This window comes from Globicephala melas, chromosome 16, assembly GCF_963455315.2.
Source record: "Globicephala melas chromosome 16, mGloMel1.2, whole genome shotgun sequence".
Classification (NCBI taxonomy): Eukaryota; Metazoa; Chordata; class Mammalia; order Artiodactyla; family Delphinidae; genus Globicephala; species Globicephala melas.
Genome location: NC_083329.1, coordinates 79,797,578 through 79,810,331, shown reverse-complemented (window position 1 = coordinate 79,810,331; position 12,754 = coordinate 79,797,578). Strand labels below are relative to the sequence as shown.

Sequence of the window (12,754 nt, the reverse complement as noted above, 5' to 3'; positions counted from 1 at the left end):
CCCTGTCTCACCTTCCGTCTCCTCTCTTGTTATCAATGTTCTTGGGTGACAGAAAGAACAACTGCTCTGTTAATTTACCTTGTCATACCAAACAGCTTGGGAATTGCTCGTGAAATACAGTCCTTCAAGGGATTAACAAAGAACACCCAGGGGAGGCCTGTTGATGTATCCACTTTCACCCGGGGCTCAACAATGTTGTGAGCCAGGACAGCTGCCTGGATGGGTGAGCGATGGGTGAGCCTGAGGGACTTGTGCTAGTTAGTTCACATGTGGGTTAGCAAGTGGATAGGCCACCTTCCCAGGAAGGGTTCTGTAGCCCGAGTTCTCCAGTGCCTACTGCAGTCGGGGCATACTGCCAGACAAGGTAAAGATTCCCTCAAAGAAAAGACCCTAACCTGACGCTCTCATGTGGACTCTCCTACCTGTGTCTTCAGCTTCTTGCTCCTTGTTGAGTCCATCGTTTTTAGCGATTCCTTCTGATAGAAAAGACCACTTCTGTCCTTTATGTGTATTCAAGCTTCCGCCCACTGGTGAGCAGAGTGGGTCCAGGCTTCCTCCCATCCCGGCTGCCTGTGTCTTTCTTGCTACAGCTTCTCCTGTAAGACTAAAGCAAAGCAACCTTCCCCAGCAGTCTCTCCAGGCTAGCACAGCCACGGACACTTTTGCGTATCCTCTTCCAGAGGCAAATGACTTACCTAAGTGCAATACAGTGCCTAGCTGCCTGTACCCAGCTGTTTGGCTTTTATAGGTTATAGGCTCCTGGCTTAGAATGTCAAATAGGTCTGTTACCGAATCCGGCCCAGCTGCTCACTGCTCAAAAATTAATACAAGAAAGCGACAGAGAGAGAGAGAGAGAGGGAGAAATGTTGGTAGAAAGGAAAGTTGCTTTTAATCAGAAGGCCAGCAATCTGGGGAGATGGTGGACTCAGTGTCTCCTAAAAACCGTCTCCGAAGATTCTGCTCAGCCATGAAAGCCTTTAAAAAGGGAAACAGGGAGGTCATCTCAGTGAATCATTGAGGTAGGGGGTCAGAGTCCTCGCCATACCCCACCGCGTGCAGGCGTGTGTGCAGGCTTGTTGATTCATCGTGATCTCTCTTTAGATGCCGTCTTGTTCACACAGTTTGTTCACGGGATTACTGAAGGGGAAGCTGGGGTAGAGATCTGGTCATCTGTTAATTACTTATTCTTCATTGCTACTTCTTTGATCTATGGAAAGAACCAACAGGTTAGGCAAGGTACCGTGTGGTCACAAGATGTGAAAGGGGTGCTAGGGCCGGAGGTGAGTAGAGCATGACGGGCACCTGGTGTAAGGGTAGTGACAAGACAAAGGGGGCCGCTGTAGAGAGCTCTTTCCTGCCGAAAGCTGCTTACAGTTCTGCAAAAGAAAACCAGAAGTCGTCTACTTTGCCCCTCCCCTCTCCAATTTTCACATCCTCCACGCAGCCATTGTAACCCTTTAGCTGGTGTTACACTGCCATTTCTTGATATTTTAATATCTTAGAAATGATTGCCATTTGCCATTTTGAAAGTCAGGGTCTCACTCTCTTCCCACACAACTCACACCTTTTCCCTCCCACACTATGTTCCCTTCCACTCAATTAAGTTACATAGTAATTTTAAGATTTAGCATTTTCATTATGCCCCTGTAAATAGTAGCTTAGCTATTTAGCTCTGATCATATTTCCTTTCTTGAACAAATGATGGTTTCCCTGGACTTAGTAAATGACTCTGCTGGAGGTATAAGCCTGCCTCAATACTGTAACAGAGGTTGTCTGTCAGTTTCCTTCTTTTTCACGGAGCCCTTCCTCCTGGACCCCTCTGCCCTCCTGTCGAACGTGCAGATCATCTTATGGCCTCTCTTCGGCATCTCCTGGGGACCGCTTCCCTTCTCTCTTGTTGGATCCCTGGTTTCTGGAGCCAATATCTTTCTCTTTCTAGATGTATTTCTTTGTTTTCAAAGAGTACATACGTAGCTTCATAAGAAAGCGTGCCTGAGGGGCTTTTTTGTTTTGTTTTTGTCTTGTCTTTGTTTTTTGAGGTCTTGCATGTCTAAAAATGTCTTGACTGCCGCAGCTGGACCTCAGGGTCTGTGCCATCATGGAGACTCTCCACCCACGCTGGACCCACTCAGAGTTGTGGGAAGATGAGCTGGACTCAGAAGAAGTTTATCAAGCTGGAGGAGCCCCGAGGGGTGCAGGACTTGGGGAAGGGGGCTCATGGCCTGTGCCGTGGCCCTGCTGGTGAGAGAGAAAGTACAAGGGGAGACCACTCAGAAGACAGGAGGTGTGGAGACATGAGGAAACTGAAGAACAGGGGCACAGAAGAGATCAATGAAGAGGAAGACCCCCTTTGAGCACGTCGCTCGTGCAGAAACCAACCAAAGGCATGAGGTCGCACACATGATGGAGAACTTTGAGACAGAGCTGCAGAAGAGGAAAGAGATGCAGACCACGAAAGCAGAAAGTCAAGCTGTAGAATGCGGTCTCTGTGAACCTGCAGCGAGCATCCTCAGCAAAGACCGTGGAGATGTCTCCCAACCAGACGCTGAGCGGCATCCCCAAGGTGGACCTCCAGCGTGATGCTGAAATAAAAAATATTTCCATGGAGGATGCTAACATCTGTTGGCAGGGCAGCAGAACAAGAAGAAAGACAATGAACATCCTCTGTGTTCACCAGCAGTGTGTAGATTATGAGCAGCCCACTGATCTTATCACGAGGTGCTCAATGCCCCCAAATGGAGAACAAGGAAGAGCCCAACACTTGCCCTTTGAGAAGGGGTCCCCCCCCATCCCTAACCACAAGAGTCCTGCTAAGGACAATGCCACCAATTTCTATCACTATGAGAAGTTCAAGAAAAAAGAAGTGAGGGTGGTTGAAGGGGAGAAGGGCAGGGTGGGATGTAAACAGAACCTTCCTTCAAGCCCCCTCATAAGAAAAGGCTTCCTGGACAGAGACCTGCTTGTCTGCTGGCAGACAGCTCCGGAAACAGACTTTGCTAGTCCTGTTGCTTCCCTGCTGCATTTCTCAAGCACTGAATTTGTAACCTTTTGAAACAAAACAATACACAGTTTTCCTATTTGGGAGCAAACTCTAGCCTAACTAGCCAAACTCTAGTGAGCATTCTGAAATCTTGTTTAAGGAATTCCCTGGTTGTCCAGTGGTTAGGACTCTGCACTTCCACCACTGAGGACCAGGGTTCAATCCCAGGTCAGGGAACTAAGATCCCGCAAGCTTCGCGGTGCAGTCAAATCTTAAAAACAAACAAACAAACCAAAAAAAAACAGTCTTTATTCTTCACTAATTGATAGTGTTGCTGGGTATAGAATTCTACATTGAAAATTGTTTGCTCTGCAAATGTCGTAGGCTCTGCTCCTATATGGATGGGAGAAGTTGGATATTATTTCTTTTTGAAGGATTTTAGGATCTACTCTTTGCCCCAGTATTCTGAAATTTGTTTGTGATGTGCCTTAATGGATTAGGAGGCGACTTTGAATTTTAGTTCTAGGAAGTTCCACTGAAATATTTTGGATAATGTCTCCCTCCACTTTTCTTCTATAACCTTTTGTTCTGGAACTCTTAGTACTTGGATGTCGATCTCAAGATTAATCCTTTACCTTCCTTAGCTTTTTCTATTTTTAAAATTTCTTTGCCACTTTATTCTCTATTTCAGATTTCCTCAACTTTTTCTACCAAATCAGCTCAAGAATTTAAAAGTTCTTTTTTATTAAAGTGTGACATAAAATCCTAAGTACATAGCTTGACAAGTCACCTCCAGGTGATCACATCTTGTCTCTACCACCTTATCGAGACATAGAACCACATCCCCACCCAAGAAGTCTCCATGAGTCCTCTCTCTAGGGCGCTTTCCTTCCCTCCCCTCCAAAAGTAGCAGAAATTCTGACTGCTAACACCCGAGTTCAATTTTGCCTACTTTTGAACTTTATATAAATGGAGTTATATTGTATGAAGACTTTTGCTCCTGGTTTCTTTCACTCAGCATTAAGATTGTGAAATTCTTCCATGTTGTTGCATATAGTGGCAAATGTTCGTTTATTTTAATTGCTTTAGAGTGTTTTGTTATATCTATCTATTCTGTTGACAGATATTTGGGTGTTGTTTTTAGTTTGGGACCATTATTAACAGCATTGCTATGATGATTCTTGTACAAGTCTTACAGACACACACACACACACACACATACACACACAAGTATGTAAAACTGCTATCCTAGGTCATGAGTTTAGCAAACATGAGTAGATAGTGCTAAAACATTTTCCAAGGGTTTTACTAACTTAGCCTCCTACTGACAGTGGATGAGAGTTTCATTTGTTCCTTATCTTTGCTAATACTTGGTATTGTCTGTCTTTTCCATTTTAAAATGTCTAAATGGCAGTGTGTAGAGGTATCTTACTGCGGTTGTAATTTGCACATTCCTCATTACTAATGACTTTGAACGCTTTTTCATCTATTTATTAGCTACTTGGAGATCTCTTATGAAATGCTTGTTCAAATCTCTTGCCTATTTTTCTACTTGGTTGTCTTTTTTTTTTTCTTAATGACTCAATATCTTCTGGATAGGACCCCTTTGTTGATATAGGTTGTGGTTATATTTCCCACTCTGTGGCTGACCTTTTATTGTTTCGTGTTGTGTCTTTGATAAATAAAAATTCTTAATTTTAATGTACTCATTACAGTTTTTCAGTTTTCTCTTTATGATTAGTGGGTTTTGGTTTTGGTTTTGTATCCTGCTTAACACATCTTTTCCTCTCCCAAAGTCCTGATAATACTCTACCATATTACAGGAATAAAGACTCAGACGTAGAGAATGGACCTGAGGACACAAGGAGGGGGAAGGGTAAACTGGGATGAAGTGAGAGATTGGCATGGACATATACACTACCAAATGTAAAATACATAGCTAGTGGGAAGCAGCCGCATGGCACAGGGAGATCAGCTCGGTGCTTTGTGACCGCCTGGAGGGGTGGGATAGGGAGGGTGGGAGGGAGGGAGACGCAAGACGGAGGGGACATGGGGACATATGTATATGTATAGCTGATTCACTTTGTTATAAAGCAGAAACTAACACACCATTGTAAAGCAATTATACTCCAATAAAGATGTTCAAAAAATAAATAAATAAAACACCCTTTGTCAAAAGGGACAATTTTTTTTAAAAATCAAAAAAATAATACTCCACCGTATTAACTTGTTGAAGTTTAATTGTTCCAACTTTCACATTTAGTTCTAAAATCCACTTGGAGTTGATTTTTTTTGCATAGCATGAGGTGGGAATCAAGTTTCATCTTTTTCCATATGGATATGCATTTGATCCTTCACCCTTTGTTGAAAGACCATCATTTCCCCAGTGCTCTGCAATGTCATCTTGGTCATAAAGCAAGTGTCCATACATGAGTGGGTCTATTTTTAGATTTTTAGATTCTCCATGTATTTGTCTCTCCTTGCTCAAATACCTCTCTCTTAATTTACCGTAGTTCTTAATAAACTCAAAACCCAGCAGTGAAAATAGCGCTTTGCTCCTCCCTGAGATGTCCTTGGCTGTTACTGGCCATTTGCGTTTTCACACAAATTTTCGAAGGAGCTTGTGAAATTTCACGAAATTCTATTGGCATGTTGATCCAGATTGCATCTAGATGTTGCTGTGAAGGTATTTTTGCAGATGAGATTAACATTTATATCAGTGGACTCTGAGTAAAGCCAATTATTGTGGGTGGGCCTCATCCAATCTGTTGAAGGCTTAAAGAGAAAAGACTGAGGACCCCCAAGGAAGAAGGAATCTGCCTCCAGACTGTCTCTGGATTCAAGCTGCACTGTCAACTCTTCTCTGGGTCTGCGGCCTGCCAGGTGTGCCAGTGCCCACAGTCCTGCGAGCCAGTTCTCATGTACGTACATATATACACACACATAGATATCTTCTATTGGTTCTTTTTCCCTGGAGATTCTTGACTAATACATAGATCATGTCCCTGGCTGTCTATGCTGTCCATGAATAAGGCTGGGCCTCTAATTGGTTATTGTCATCTTTTGCTCTGGTTAGTAATACTAATTCTGCTTTCTTTATTCTGTAAATAACTTTGAACACCTACTGTGTGCTGGGCAATCTACTAGAAGCTGCAGGACTTTTGCACAAACAAAAATAGCTGTCTGTGTGTTCGAGCCTCAATGTCATCTATTAGTGAAAAGAACATCTTAGTTACAGGGGTTTAATGAAACTTTTTGAAGATGAGCTATAAAATCAATTCATTTCCATTACTAGAAAGAGTTTTACATATACATATAGGGAAGGGATGACAAAGAGACTTGAATTCATAAGCCAACTCGGGTAAAGTGATGGTGGATGCCTGGAGCCCTCCTGTGTGGGAAGGGGTCTGAGAAGCACTTGGGTTCCAAGGGAAAGGGACCCTTTTGTGGCGTCCTCCTTGGGCATTGAGGGATAACAGGCATCACAGGTGCCCTGTTTTGCCATCCCTGGGATTCCTTTTGTCGCCTTAAGAACTCAGTGAGCTCGATTTTGAAAGCCGATGCCTTGGCCACGTTAATGCTTACAGCTGGAGGTGTTGCAACTTTCTATAAATTACGTACCGAGAAACTGGTCATGGCCATTTGTGTTGCTCTAACGTCACGTTAGCATAAATTAAAGGAGGGATTGGATGCGGTTCACTGCAGTTATTCACAGTTGTTCCTATGATTTGTGTTTGGAGTTGGCCTGCTCACATCTTCTTGTGACTGATGGAGGCTACAAGCAATGTTGTCCCATTAGAGGAGGAAAAAAGAGAGAAAAATACTCATTATAAAGCATGATACGATGACTCACGTTCATGTACCCTAAAGGGCTTCCTGACATGAGGAAAGGGAGAGGAGATATGTTTCTGGTCACAATGCTTTTATTCCATTATTAAAGCTATTGCTCCTCTGAGAAAAAAAAGATTTATGATGTTTCCAATGAAGGTGCCAATTAGACCATGAAAAAGTTCTGCAAATTAAAGGCATTAAGTAACTAGCAAAGAGGAGAACTGTTACATACCCACAACGTTGAAGGAAAAGAGTTGTGTTGTGAAAATGTGACCTCATTTGCCACTTAATAACCTGCTCACCAATGTCACTTTTCTTACAATAAACTCCAGACTCAGAGTCCCTTCCTGGGTATAGAATATTGCGGTAAAATCTTGGGACAAAGCATTTAACTTTCCAGGAAGCAAAAAGCATTTTAAGACAATTTACTGCACACCTCACACCCTGCCAGAAGATGGAGAGATTAAAAACTAGGCAACACAGATGGGCTCTGAGTCCAAGAATTTCTAATTTTACTAGAGATATGGAGGTAGGAGGGATCAAATTCTCAGAGGAATCGTGTATGTATCTTCTCAGGAGTAGCAGTTTGATTGTCTTGAATGAATGTGCCCGACAACTCAGTCAAGTAAAAAGTTTAAGTGATGTTTTAATTTCCTGACTTGATTGGTTGTAGACTTAATAGCCCAAGGGAATTCGTATTTTGGCCCAAAGATGGCAAGTTCTGCCAACCCAATGATAGATCGCATATTCCTTTTGTATCTTAAGCAAGGTGGATAGCGGACCAAGAGTACGGGCTTTCCTTTCTTGAAAAATGGGTATCTTCCTCAGTATTAAGTGGATTCTGGGGGAACTTATTTTTTAACTATATTATGTGAAAGCACTTGACAAATCTTGGGTCAGACTCCCGTGGTATGGAAGGCTGAATCAGGAAGTCAAGTCAAGCCATGGTAGATGCCCATTGATTCTTCCAGTGGGTCTCTGGCCCCATCTGGTAAATGGCTACGTAGGTCCCTTGGGTCCCGGGGAGACCCTGACTCACTCAGCTTTGATCGTCTGTCTGCTGAGCGTGAGCACACATGCCACCCCTGCAGTGGCAAAGGGAAACTTCCAGCCCCATTCCCCCACCCAAGGCTTCCTAGGCGGTACTAAACTGGTGCCTCTTTCTCTGTTGTGGCTGTGAAGTCAGGAAGGATGGCGTTTATGGTGAGGTTAAAGTAAAGGTGGAGGACTGCTCTTCCGCAAGAGGTGTGGCTCCTGATGACAGGATCAGATTCCATGACACTGATCAGTGTCACTCAAGTCAGGCACAGACATGGTGTTAGGGACCAATGAGGTTAGAGTTCACCAGAGACCGACCCAAAGGTCCGCCATCTTGCCCTCTTTTCTTCTCCCTTGTGGACTGGGTTCCAGCTACCATCTCAGCCTCTGGAAGCTGGTGGTGGTGAGCAAAACCGTCCTTTATTCTGTAGCCATTTGCTACATCAAAACACAGTTCAGAAAGGAGGGAAGTACCCTGAGAAAACCATAATTCAAAAAGAGTCATGTACCAAAATGTTCATTGCAGCTCTATTTACAATAGCCAGGAGTTGGAAACAACCTAGTGTCCATCATCGGATTAATGGATAAAGAAGATGTGGCACATATATACAATGGAATATTACTCAGCCATAAAAGAAACGAAATTGAGTTATTTGTAGTGAGGTGGATGGACCTAGAGTCTGTCATACAGAGTGAAGTAAGTCAGAAAGAGAAAGACAAATACCGTATGCTAACACATATATATGGAATTTAAGAAAAAAAAAAAGGTCATGAAGAACCTAGGGGCAAGATGGGAATAAAGACACAGACCTACTAGAGCATGGACCTGAGGATACGGGGAGGGGGAAGGGTAAGCTGGGACAAAGTGAGAGAGTGGCATGGACGTATATACACTACCAAATGTAAAATAGATAGCTAGTGGGAAGCAGCCACATAGCACAGGGAGATCAGCTCGGTGCTTTGTGACCACCTAGAGGGGTGGGATAGGGAGGGAGACGCAAGAGGGAAGAGATATGGGAACATATGTATATGTATAACTGATTCACTTTGTTATAAAGCAGAAACTAACACACCACTGTAAAGCAATTATACTCCAATAAAGATGTAAAAAAAAGAAAGGAGGGAAGAACTGGGAGCTGTGTGGGCAGAGTTCCTCCTTGGCTGCCTGACTGCGCTCACAACTGCAAAGAAGACTTTGACTTGAGGTGACCTTGAGGCCCCAGAGACTTTTCACAGGTGTCTATAAATTCAGACACTGTAGTTAGGGTCTCCCAAAGCAATAGCATTGGGCTGGGCCTTGGATTTTGTTGTCACAGAGTGAAAAATGACCACCAACCACTGTCTTCCATTTCAATCGGGGACGGCATTGCTTGAGCCATGAAAGGACTCCCGGGGATTAGGAAGAGGTTGAGATTTCAAGCGTTTTCCCCTTGGTTCAGGACAAGACAACGTGGACATGCCTTTATCCCAGTGACATGGCTACCAAAAGTATCCAGGGTGGGGGGTCACAGAGTCGTCTCACTGGCTGGTCTGCACGAGCAAGGCATAGGGCGGTGGGTCTGAATTTCTTCTGCTTCCTCATTTCTGTACTTCTGGGTTGTGCCTCGTGCACGACTGCAAAGGCAGAAACTGCAGTGAGTCGGAATGACCTGACATTTCTGTGACATCTGCTTTTGTTGCACCTGAATTCTCCCAGAGACCATACCACACAAGGGCAATGCACATGGAAAATATCTCATGAATGTCTCTAAGACACACAATAAAAACGGACTACTCAGAGCTAGCCAAGATCCAGTCTGGGGCTTCCCTGGTGGCGCAGTGGTTGAGAGTCCACCTGCCGATGCAGGGGACACGGGTTCGTGCCCCGGTCCGGGAAGATCCCACGTGCCGCGGAGCGGCTGGGCCCGTGAGCCATGGCCGCTGAGCCTGCGCGTCCGGAGCCTGTGCTCCACAACGGGAGAGGCCGCAACAGCGAGAGGCCCGCGTACCGAAAAAAAAAAAAAAAAAGTCCTGTCTGGAGCCTGATGAACCCTCTTTGGCAATTTATAATGAACTGAGGAAATCTTGCAGCTAATTGTTACATGCCTGTGTTACCTCTCGAGGGACAGATGCCATGTCAGGATGCTATGAGTTAGGCTGAAATTTGCCAACAATTCTCTAGCCCAGAGACATTCTCTAGAGAGATGTTAGAGCTGGAACGGGCCACAGAGACTGCTGGGTCCCACTCTTGATTTTTCCAGAGGCAATATCACATGCAGTCTGGGTAATGACCTACCCAGGAGCGCACAGCTAAATGTGGCAGTGCAGGCATTGGAGCCCAGGTCTGAACACCCGACTCTGTGCTTTATTTAAAGACTGCACTGTCCCTCTAGGAATGGTAGGTCTGCGTAAGCACAGGTAGCCAAACTGACGGTGTTCCACTAACCAACTGAAATAGACCAAGGCTTCCATGGTCAGTCAGGAAGCCAGAAAGGCAAGGGAAGGGTTTGGTCTTACAGGGTGGAGACGAAATGGCTGCTTTCAGTAGATTGCTAAGGAGCCAATGAACAAGTCCAGACCCCGAGCAGCTTACAAACAAAATTCTTCCTTCGCCCAGACATCTGTGCTTCCTCAGTGGAGGCTGTGGACTCTTAGGGCCATGTCACTGTGCTGGCAGTGATGACTCCCCTGTGACGTGGTTATTGTGTAATTCTCCTGTAACGAGAGGTTAGCTCAAATTCAACAGGACGGCTTAAATTCAAACCAGGGTGCAGCGCCCGCTGTGCGTTGGTTACAGCGGCACATCAAAGCTCTGAGGAAAGGAGGGGAGATTTCCTCGCCGCCCCCCAAGGCCCTTGAAGCGCTGCCCCGTGGCAAGCGGGGGAGGCGGTGTCTCGTTCCCAGGCGCCGTCATGTCCGGTGATGCTGCAGGGTCCTCCGGCCTGGCGTGCGGTGCCTTTTATTCCAAAGGCTGGACCTCGCTTTGACGCGAGCTGGCAGAACCCAAGGACAGAGGGCCACCAGGGCGGGCCCGTGACCGGAGCCTGGGGAGGGGTAAAAAAAGCTGAATCCTTCTGGCCTGATGGGTTTCCGCACTTCACACAAGCAAATGGACTCATTTTAAGAAAGGGCTGTTAAACCAAACAGGAGATGAAAAGGGAGGCATGCAGGGCGAGACAGAGAGGAACGGAGGGAATTAGATCAGCTGGCTTTACTGAGCACCCGCCTCGGGCAGGAAGCCAAGGGCTGGGCGAGGTCTGCTCTCAGGGGTGACTGTCACTTTCCCCCCACTCCCTTATCACCTGGGTGGCTCGCTCAAACATGAAAGTGTCAGCAATGAAAGAGTGAAGGCTGCAGTGTTTTTTCAGGAAGAGATCATCCAGTACAGGGATTCACTAAGCGACACGGTGCATCTGCTGTGGGCCCGGAGAGGGACAGACTGGTCAGACTGGGAACAGCTTTTCCAGTAGAGGTTGGCTTGGACTTTCCTGGGTAGTATTAGTTTCTAGGTAGCATCCTCTCTTGGGAACAAGTAAGGCTGTATTAGTCTCATTACGGAGTTAAGAGCCACCTGACTGTCACAGACAGCAATCCCTTTGTGATAGGATCCAGTACAAACAAAAGAAAACACAGGCTGAACAGTGGACCGGTCTTGCCCTTGGGTGGCAGCAAGGCCAACAGCCTTTCAGATTCACGTATGTGATCGTGTGGCTTTCCTGACTAACTGTCCCCGCCACACAGCAAAGCCTAGACTGTGGAGCTCAGCTCCCTCCGCCCTTGACTCAGAAGAATGCCCACATGCTTGCTTGGTTTGACGCCCATGCACGCTGTGATTCAGGCCCCTCCCGCCCCCACAACTCCTGCCCTGACCCTTCTCCTTGTCTCCCAGGTAATTCTCCAGGTTCACAAAAATGGACATATACAGAGCTCTTGTCTAGCTCTTGTCCTAAATAGACACTTATGGAGCTCTGGTCTGTCTCTCTTGGGAGAAGTGTCAATAACCCACATTTTTCCAAACTTACATTCATCCATTTATTCTTTCTTTCCTTCAATACTATTGAATGAGTACCGGCCACGTGTCAAGTAGTGGGCTAAGTGCAGGGGATTCAATAAAAAACACTGGAATCTATAGTTGGGTGGACGGGTCAGGGGATGCCCACGGAGGCTGGGCGGGTGGGCGCGTGGTGGGAGCTCCAATGCTGTTTCCCTGGAGAGGGAAGGATGAGGCCCCCGGGGTGGGCAGGGGTTGGTGGCTGAAGGCTTGTGACAATGCCAAGAGTCCCGCCTCTTCATCAGGTCGACTTACCCGTTGACACTCCTGGGGCACGTTCCTCTCTCTCAGCGTTCTAAAGAAATGCCTGCATTCCAGTGATGCCTTAGCAGAGGAGCAGAGGGTTTGCTCATTTTACAGGTGAAGAAACTCGAGATCCATGGGGGTGACAGGGCCGGCCAGGGTGACACAGGAGCCCAAAGTAGAAGTTGAACCGTCAGCGAGGTCCATGACAGGAGAGGGAAATGCGAATCTGCTGCCCAAGGAGAACCCAGTTAATACATGGTATAAATTCTTTACATGGTATTTTAAAAACCAAACTCCCTGGTTGAAACTTAATCAGGAAGGTATTGTGCAAGCTGGGACACTGAAGGTCAAGGCTGTGGAATTGCACTCCATACATCTCTGATCCTGCCTCCTAAAGTACAGCCAGACCGAGGACGGTGTCACCGTGAAGAGGGAAGCCCATTCCTGCCTCGGGGGAAGAATGGGCTTCACTAACTTTCTCTATAATCAGTGTGGACCAACAAGAGACTAAATGGTTTTAGTTCAAGGGGAGAAATAGAAAACAAGTGACCTTTGATATATGGAAATGCAGAAGGAAGAGCCCAGGATCGATCATTCAAAACCACAGGTAGATAGATAGTGACCTATTT

The 12,754-nt window shown here is 45.9% G+C and overlaps 1 pseudogene; it reads left to right on the top strand.

Annotated features, from left to right (window-relative positions):
- The first annotated feature begins 2,098 nt into the window (after positions 1-2,098).
- LOC132593600 (splicing factor C9orf78 pseudogene) lies at positions 2,099-3,052 on the top strand (annotated as a pseudogene).
- Positions 3,053-12,754: the final 9,702 nt, after the last annotated feature.